Source organism: Pseudomyrmex gracilis, unplaced genomic scaffold (genome assembly GCF_002006095.1).
Source record: "Pseudomyrmex gracilis isolate BER0280 unplaced genomic scaffold, ASM200609v1 scaffold_1171, whole genome shotgun sequence".
NCBI classification, from domain to species: domain Eukaryota; kingdom Metazoa; phylum Arthropoda; class Insecta; order Hymenoptera; family Formicidae; genus Pseudomyrmex; species Pseudomyrmex gracilis.
Genome location: NW_018021755.1, coordinates 1 through 7,506, shown reverse-complemented (window position 1 = coordinate 7,506; position 7,506 = coordinate 1). Strand labels below are relative to the sequence as shown.

Genomic DNA, 7,506 nt, shown 5'->3' with positions numbered 1-7,506 from the left:
GTCGAATCGTACGGTGTCGAATAATTTGGTGTCGAATAAATCTGTGTCGAATCGAGCGGTGTCGAATCGTACTGTGGTCAAACGGAACACGCCCGCATATCTATGCTACGTCCACTATAGATATCCATAAAAAAATCTATCAAGACATCTATTAGACGTATATTATAGATATTTATCAGATATATTTTCCAAGACTTAATAAATTACTAAAAAATATTCATTTGCCATGCTTTTCATTATTTATTTATCTAATTGATCGTTTTTTTGTTATTGCATAGAAAATATTTATATAGCTCCATGTGAAGTTTATCTCCATGATAAATGACAGATAGACATGTAAATAGATTTTTATATTAAATCCATTATTTTTAAGAACTTATGCAATTATTAAGAACTTATGCAATTATATTAAGAACTTATGCAATTATATATATTTAAGAGTGTATTTGCCATATCTTTTTATTATTTTAATTTACCTTTTATCACGCATAAATAACTATATTATATATATTATACAATCAATATATAGTCCATATTTTTGTATTATTTTAATTTTTCTGACGTCACGCACACAGACGACGGTTCTCGCTTGTGTGCGTGTTCCCAGTGGTTCCCACTACCTCGGTGCTCTTGATGGTAGCCGGCTCGATCTTTCATTACTGGTCAAAACGACGATTAGGACGCGCTTGACGTGCACGCGATACTCGAGTTGTCATACGCGCGAACAAGATTACTGATCACGTTAGATTATTTTCGGAGCAATGAATTCATCGGGCGATGCATTGTCGGTACGTATTCGCGTCATGTCGCGAGTTTTTCAGTAAGCTTAAGCAACAGTTAAATTTCTGTTGCTATTTTGTTACGTATTACGGTATTTGTTAGTATGTCGTAAATTCTATCGAAAGATCACTCAAATTTCATAGAGGTTATGTAGCGCATTATAAACATTCGCGTGATTGATTAATAATACGTAGTACTTTTATTTAGCAACGTGTCTCTTCAGTTTCTTGTATTTATATATGTGTTATAAATTTTTTAATATAATTATACTATTTAATATAGTTATACTATTTTATTATTTTTTTCATACAGGTTGAGTTTTTTTATGACAAATATGTGAATTGTTGACTTATCGAGGTTTAATTTTATTATATAAAATATGGTGAAGCTAGTTGTGCCAAGAGAACATTGGACAAGATTTGTATTTTTATGATGTGTGAGTATGATATATATTTTTTCTATTGTATGACATCACATGCTTAGATATAATAAATAAGATTAGAATATGATAATATAAGACTTGCATTTTTAGTTGTCAGCAAAGCCGAAAGCTATACTCAATGATGAAACATTAAATTTGATTTCTAACAATCGCTTAAAATATAGGCATCATCCTGATATTGTCAAACCTAGAACACCAGTATTCTTAGCATGAGCATCAAAGGAAATAGAAAATATCTTGAAAGGTACAGAATACACAATTGTGTATATTATTAATATGTTCACAAACATTTATATAATAATATATTGTAAAGTTCTCATAGTATATTGTAACATTTGTCATAATATATAAAAAATAACTTGTGTATACCATTTTATAATATTACTTTTTAGGAGAAAAATAACATAAGCTTGAAAGAATTGAAAGAAAATGTACAAAAATTATTTCGCCATTTTCATGGTCGCCATTCGCCGCTGGAGCAATCACAAATGCCAGAAAAATTACAAAAAGTAGAAGAACGTTTGAATACTAATCGTAATCAGAAAATATCTATAGAAGACATAGATTTCGTACGGATAGAAGAGCAAGGCAAATTTTGAAGACTAATGTATACAATTGGCAACCAATTAATTTTGATAAGCTCACTTACGTATCTGCTTGGTATAGAAGTTCAAAATTATGCGGTTATATATGTAGGATTCTGGATGAGATCAGAACACGTGACAAAGAATTCAAGCCTAGAGGACAATTTGACTTTGGCTCTGGTCTTGGTACGGACATATGGTAAATGTCAAAATATCATGTAAACTTCAAAAATACTAATTTAATATATAATTGTTATGCAAACTTGGTTAGCATATCTAAGAAATAGAATAATAAACATTTTGATAAGACTGCTTTTGAAATTTGGCCAGACTCGTTACAGAATATCTTTGTGTCAAAGTATCAGAATTAATTATTGAAATGTCGGAAAGATTAGCAAAAGTTGCCACGCCCGAAATTAAAAACATTTTTTATTGCCAATATTTTCCTGTCGCCACAAATGTAAGAACAATATGAAATATTTTATATATACACTAAAATTATATATATATGTTGGTTTTCTTATAATTTGAAAGTTTTGTTTCTCTTTTAGCTCACGATATTGCAGTGAGCGCATATTCTTTATTTGAATTGCCAAGTACGGAATTTATGTTTAAATAATATTATATAATGCATTTATATAAGTTTTATTTATATTGTATATATCGTCACTCCCTACGTATAATCCCGTAACTTCAAAACGCAAATTTTAGAGGAGAGCAGTTTAAGAGTTTGAAACTTCATATAGTTTCCCTAGTTAAGGGATCTTTCGGTTTTAAATTTTTACCTTACTTATGAATATTTTTTTTAATACTTGGTGACCACAAAGAACATGACTTTCTGAGTATCACTATGCAATAAACTGAAAATCCCATATGTGACACTTATGTAATTATACGTAGGGAGTGACGATATAGTACAATGTTTGTGTGACAAAAAAACACGTAACTCTCCTCCAAAATTTAACAGAATATATTTGACAAATACCATTATCTTAATTTTTTGATTAAATACATTTTCTTATGCATTTTTCTACAATTTTTGGGGAAATGACATGTAATATTGTTTTATTTTTCTTGTAATTATCTTTTTTGATATTATATATGTTATTTTGTAGCTTTAAGAACAGTTAATGCTGTCAATTACTACAGAGAGAATTACCTCTACAAATTGCTCTTTACACGCACTATTTGGATTTAAAAGCAAGAAGGTGCAGCATCAGTTCTTGTTAAGTATGAAACGGATTGTTGAGATCATTCTAGGTACTTAGAAAATAAAATAAGGATTATAAGAAGACATACAAGTGTATAGTCAGTCTATTTATTCATAGTGCTTATAAGGGATACTACAGCGAAATGTTGTTTGTCCGCACATGGCATTTTCATAAATTTGAGGACAATTTTGTCCAGAAGCCAGAAGAAGATTTGTAAACAAGATAACTGTCTAACTTTATATATGTTTAAAGTTATGGAACTACACGGAGTATTGTAGAGTTCACTTATAATTTCAAATTTACGACCTACTGCTACATATTCACCGTTGCTTGCTGTTGCTTGCAATATTTTCCAAACAAACTATGTCTTTATCTATTAAGCAAAAATTATCAAAAGATTTGATTGTAAGCGTATAATTTAAGAAAATGTCTTCAAAAAATTGCGGACTATAACATCCTGATATTAACGATCCGTTATAATGCCGTTTTTTGACGCCAATGTGGTTTCTTCTCGTTTTGCTATGGTATTTTGCACGAGCTCCTTTCTCCATAACGATTACTTATCTGTTCCAATGGATTTTCCAATTTGCGTAGCTTTAGTTCTTTTATAAAGTTTTCAAACGGAACAACGCTAAAATTGTCTAGTGTCCCAAACTGTTTAACATCATCAGTTAAGTGTAAAAGTCCATGAACGTTGTGCGATACGTATTCAGATCCGTAAATTATTATAAAACATTTAATAAAATATCTCAATAATTGGTAAAATATACATATATATACTATTATATATATACTATTACATAATATGTAACAGTACATACTAGTGTTTAATGTGTATAAATTTTATATAGATAGATACTTTTATTGATCTGATCTGGGTTACAATATTCACAACAATCCTTAAAAACTATCTTACATCTAAATTACTTCACAATCAACTTACATATACTACCTTAAACAAACTTACATCTATATATAATTGTATATATAAAATTATATACAGATGTAAGGTAGTTTTTAAGGATCGTTGTGAAAATTGTAACCCAGAACGGGCCAATAAAAGTATCTATTTATCTATATAAAATTTATATACACATACACATCAAACACACTTATATAAGATTATTGTATATAGTATTTACTTTTATATATTAATAAATAAAATAAATTATTACCCCACGGGGTCCTTCATATATACGTGATGCAAATCCAACATCCTATATGGAGGAAAAAAATTATTTCGTTAAATATATGTGTATGCATATATATATATTTAAGCACATTCTCTGCACAACATCCTGCAAAACGGCTCAACCAACCCGTAATTAATTCATTCATTAGTTTAAAGACTTCCGAGCCTCGAAGAATCTTATTCTTCTTCATTATCAATTTGAAAAATAAATTATATCTAAACAACGTAAATTATGTATGTCACACACACATTTAAAAACCTTCATCCAATAATCATTTCAAAAATCTCTATAAAATGTCTACTGCATCTCCACAAAACATCTATGGAATACATCCATTAGAGTTCTAATAGAATATTTAAAAAGTGAACTCTAGATATCTAATAGATATCCATTAGAAGTAACGCGGACGTCCATTGGATGTTTCCAATTTCCATCATGGATGTCTAATAGATGTCCATTAAAGTGTTCTGTTCTGTGTAGGTATATATTAATATTTTTTCTCGAGATTTACAGTCTTAGAAACAATTCGTAATATTATAGTGATGATAGTAAAACTTCAAGATGCATTATATTTTTTTAGGAATTATTACATATGAGTTAAGAAAGACTTCAAAAGTTTTTTGAATATTGAAAGTTATTAGTGTTCTCTTTTTTATATATTTTTGTTGTGTAAATTATGACAAGAATCTACACTTTTCACACATATAATCTCAAAATATTTGATTCATATTATACAAAATTCAATTAATTAATACATTATATTTATATGATATGAATTAAATAATGAATTAAATATTAAACATTTGAATAATAACAATAAAATAGAATGCCGTAATCGATTTGTTTCTACTCTCAAACATATGAGAGTCTGAATACAATAATACTACATAATACGGAGATATCATCAAAGCTCAAAAACTCACTCGTCAGTTTATAAAAAATCATCCTTCTATTGCATTTACAAGAGCTGACAGGGAAATGCGGTTGTTGCTACAGATAGAGACTTGTACACGAATCGAATGGAGGAGATGCTTTCTGATACCAACACGTATGTTCTTGTAAAAAAAAAACCCAGTGAACTCTATATTGAATTCTCTCAAAGAATTGATAAAGAGATGGAAAGCTCGCGATTACATCACGGAACTAACTTATAAAAATTTAAATACATCTATAACTATCCTTCCTAGAGCCTATGGAATTCCTAAGATCCATAAACCAGGCAATTCTCTCAGGATCATTATTTCTTCTATTAGTAGTCCTTTTCATAACCTTGCTATATTTTTACACAAAAAATTCTAAAAATCTTCAACCCCCGTCGAGTTTTGTTTATAATAGTTTCCACCTTGCTAGTTTAATCTCTAACGTAAACTTTGCTGAAAATTTTGAACTCATTTCACTCGACGTTGTATCTCTTTTCACTAATATTCCCTTTGAACTTTTAATTAGTGGTTTGGAAAAGAAATGGCGTTTAATAACACATAATACAAGTTTACCTAAAGAGGAATTTTTTCTAGCAATTAATCTGGTGTTTAACTTTACTTTTTTTCTGTTCAATAACAAATATTATAAACAGACCTTTGGAGCTCCTATGGGCTCTCCTCTCTCTCCGATCCTTGCAGACATTGTAATGCAAGATCTGGAAATATACATTTTTGAATCTCTCTCCTTCCGTCCACCTTTACATGTCAGATACGTTGATGACATAGCTCTCATGGTTCCTAAAGAGCAATTTGATGCTGTTATAAATCTGTACAATACTTATCACCCACGACTTCAATTTACCATAGAGGTGGGTGGTAATAGACTCAATTTTTTGGACATTACTATTATTAAAAAAAATAACAAATTAATACACAACTGGTATCACAAGCCAACGTTTTCTGGTAGATACCTCAACTATTTTTCCAACCATCCTATTTGCCAAAAAAGAGGCACGGTCATTAGCCTCGTGGACAAGGCCTTCTTTTTATCACATCCTAAATTCCATTCAAAAAATTTTGACTTCATCTTTAATTTATTAATTGACAATAATTATCCCATGGACTTCATATATGATAATTTTATCCTTAGACTGAAACAGAATTTTTATAAAAACAATGACATAAAAAGGTTTTTGTCTAGCAAGAGTTCTAATGACATACAGCGTCACTGGTTTGTCTTACCTTATATCAATAAATATTCGGAGAGATTTTCAAAAATATTTCCTACAGACTCACATACGCGTTTAGCTTATTATAACCTCGACAAACTGGCGAAATTTATCAACGTTTTTAAGGATCCTTTGTCTCTCCTCTCACATCCTTCCGTAGTATATAAGATCAATTGCCGTGAATGTGAAGTCTCGTATGTAGGACAAACTGGCAGAATGTTATAGGCCAGAATTAAAGGACATAAAAGTCACATTAATAGAAATTCCACTCAAAAATCTGTAATAACTGAACACAGACTGCAATACTCACATGAATTTGAGTGAGACAGAGTAGAAATATTGGACAAAAGCGTTTATGCTATCAAATTGTTATTAAACGGATTTAAAAATATACACTCTACCAACAGTGTTATTGCTTCAATAGCCAAAATTCATTTGTTCTTTGAAAATTCTTGAAGCTACATACAATCATTTTTACATAATGAATTAAATACTTTAGAATTGTGCATCTGTAAAATGTAGATTCTTTTCGTGATTTACAAATTAAAAATATACAAAAATTATTACTACTAATAATATAGTTTATGTATTGTGACGTGGAAATCGCGTCGCTCTTCCCTCGCCACAAAAGCTCAAATGATCGCGGAAGTCCGGGAGTGCGAGCAGTCTAAGAAGCGCCAAGATTCTCCAAGGCTTGCTTGCGTGCGCTAGATTTAGTCGCTTATTTTTTTTGTATGCTCTTGGTGCTTTACCACACCGAGAACACACTACTGGAGGAGTTATCAAGAGCCGTCGATTGTTGGATAAAGGCGAGAGAAAGCGGGAAAGAAGGGCGTGCATGGAGCAGTGTGCCCAGTTTTGACTCTCTTAAGGGCCGTCTACAATAGGATTGGCATTAGACAGTAAAGAAGTAAGACGCAAGCAGTAGCGTAATTCCTACGATCATGTCCACAATGAAAGCGACAGTAACGATACCTATAAAACCGGGCAATGCAAAAACAAAACTTTTGAGGTTACATGCACGACAGTGATGATACCCAGCAAACAATTTGGTTGCGAGATGTCGCAGTTTTGTCGCCAACCGCCGGCGAAATTAGTAGACCAAATCCATATCCATCTGTGTCCTCATTAGGATATGGTTTGGCGA

The 7,506-nt window shown here is 30.9% G+C and overlaps 1 pseudogene; it reads left to right on the top strand.

Moving 5' to 3' along the window:
- Window positions 1-761: 761 nt before the first annotated feature.
- Window positions 762-2,402, top strand: LOC109861937 (annotated as a pseudogene).
- Window positions 2,403-7,506: the final 5,104 nt, after the last annotated feature.